Source organism: Octopus bimaculoides, chromosome 11 (assembly GCF_001194135.2).
Source record: "Octopus bimaculoides isolate UCB-OBI-ISO-001 chromosome 11, ASM119413v2, whole genome shotgun sequence".
Classification (NCBI taxonomy): domain Eukaryota; kingdom Metazoa; phylum Mollusca; class Cephalopoda; order Octopoda; family Octopodidae; genus Octopus; species Octopus bimaculoides.
Window position 1 is genome coordinate 1773297 of NC_068991.1, and position 2500 is coordinate 1775796.

Here is a 2500-nt window from a genome sequence, read left to right on the forward strand (position 1 = left end):
ATATATATATATATATATATATATATAAATATATATATATATATGTGTGTGTATGTATGTAATATATAATATAAAATGTTATATTTTCACAGACAAACAAACACACAGACACACACATATACATATATATATGTAGGTATGTATGTATGTTTCTGGCTGTAAGTACATATATATATATACATATATGTAGACCCACAGATGGGACATTTGCCAAAATTTCAATTTGTGCTACTTAATTAGTTTTGGCCTTCACCACATGGCTATACACTATCTACTACTACTACTTCTACTACTACCTCTCCTAATAATAATAATAATAATAATAATAATAATAATAATAATAATAATAATAATAATAATAATAATAATAATAATAGTAATAATAACACCAACACTACTACAACTAACACTGCTACTGCTGTTAAGGCTTCTATTAGATAATAGTAGCGATGCTACAACCAAGTAGTAGTAGTAGTAGTAGTAGTAGTAGTGGCGAAATTACCCCAGCTGGTGCTGTTTGCTTTATTTTGAAAACTATACAAAATATGCGCGTAATACGTGCGTGGAAGAGTGTGTGTGACACCTTGGGCAAGTGTCTTCTATTATAACCTCGTGAATGGATATTTTAGATGAAAACTGAAAGATGCTTGTCGTGTTTATCTATATGTATGAGTGTGTGTGTGTGTGTGTGTGTGTGTGTGTGTGTGTGTGTGTGCGTGCGTGTATGTGTGTATGTGTGTGTCTTTGCCTCTGTGATTGTACCCCGTTACTGCAAGACAATCGGTGTTGTGTTCACGCCTCCTTAACTTAGCGGTTCGACAAAGAGATCGACAGAACAAGTACCAGGTCTTAAACAAAAATAAGTAGTGTTATCGATTCATTCGATTAAGACATTCTTTCTAGGCGGTGCCCCAGCATGGCCACAGTCTGAAGAATGAAACAAGAAAAAGATTAAAAAAGATATCCGTTGGTTTGTTTACTGACCGATTTCTCCAATCACAATTTACATCTTATAGACAGAGATGGCAGAAAGCGCACAACTGAGATGCAGATAGAGAGAACATAGGACGTGCAAATTGTGTGCATTAGGTTTGGTGGCAGGCAACGAATACTTTCTGAAAAAATACCCATATTTTAATGAAATTTTGCAAATTGGTTTCCAAACGTATAGATTCCGATTAGGTTGATAAAATTTGAAAAGATTTTAACAAATATTTATTGCAAATATACAAATGAGAAGTTTGCTTCATTTTATTTTGAGGCAATAAATATTTTTGCTTTGAAAATTTAGCATTCATTGCATCATTTTGAATACGCATCAAGAATTTTGATAAAAGTTAAATTATAGTTATTGTATTCATGCCATTTTTCCCCATATTACCTATTGGTAGTAAAAATATACTTCCAATGTGACCCGTATCACTGGAATCTTTATATATGTGTGTGTGTGTAGTCGAAAGTTACACCCACGCTTTAATCAGGTATTGTTTCTTTTTCTGTTTTTTTTTTCTTTCCTACTCAACTTTGATAAAAATTCACCCAAAACGTCAGTCTAAACCCCGTCTCCGTTTTTTCCACGCTCTCACTCAACTTACTCGACAAATTGAAATGCTGGAAGTTTCTTTGATATTAGTATGGAAACCATCAAAGATAGGACAACCGCCGGCAGCAGGGTCACCGACCGTTTTTAGAATTAGGCAATCTTGGCTTATTTCACTTACTTTTGCTCCTTCCTGATAAACAGGTGGGCAGTGCCATTCCTAGGATGAGGGGTGTCTCAGCCATTAGAAACGCCGCTTACTCTCTTCTTTAGCATACTCTGGAAGAGAATCGACTAATAGCATATATACATACATACATACATACAGACCAAAAGAGAGATCGCCATGTCCGCTTGCAGCCGGCTCCTGTTGTTCTATGCTGGTTGCCTGGCACTTCTTTGTACGTTTCCGTTTGTCGTTGAGAATTTCTGAACAATGACAGTGGAAACCATTTAGAAATAAGCAGAGTTGCATTTCCAGCCTATCAAATACATTTTGATGCTCTACATTTGAAGGATCGTGGTTGCTGTTTCTAGCAATTGATCAGTTAAGAAACCTCGCTACTTAATTATGCGTGGATTGACAAGAATTTTGAGGAGGTAACTTGATGTATTCGGATAATCTGACAATTAATGTGAGATACACCAAATTACATTTGTGTCTACCTTCCATGTTCGGGATTCTTGTTGCTGTTGCTGTAATGTATTGGTTTCGTGCATCTCGAGTGGGTCATTACCAATAATAAACACATAATCGGTTAAATAATTAAGCAATTGACATATGATAATAAAGAATAAAGAAGACAAACTGAACCAGTGCGTGTGTTCATTATTAGGATATTGACCCTCCCGAAGTACAAATTCTGTTTCAATACACGAGATCACATCAAATACCTTGTAAACTATATACAAAACCAAAATTATGTATTATTTGTCCCTCCTTAATTAATCATTTATTAA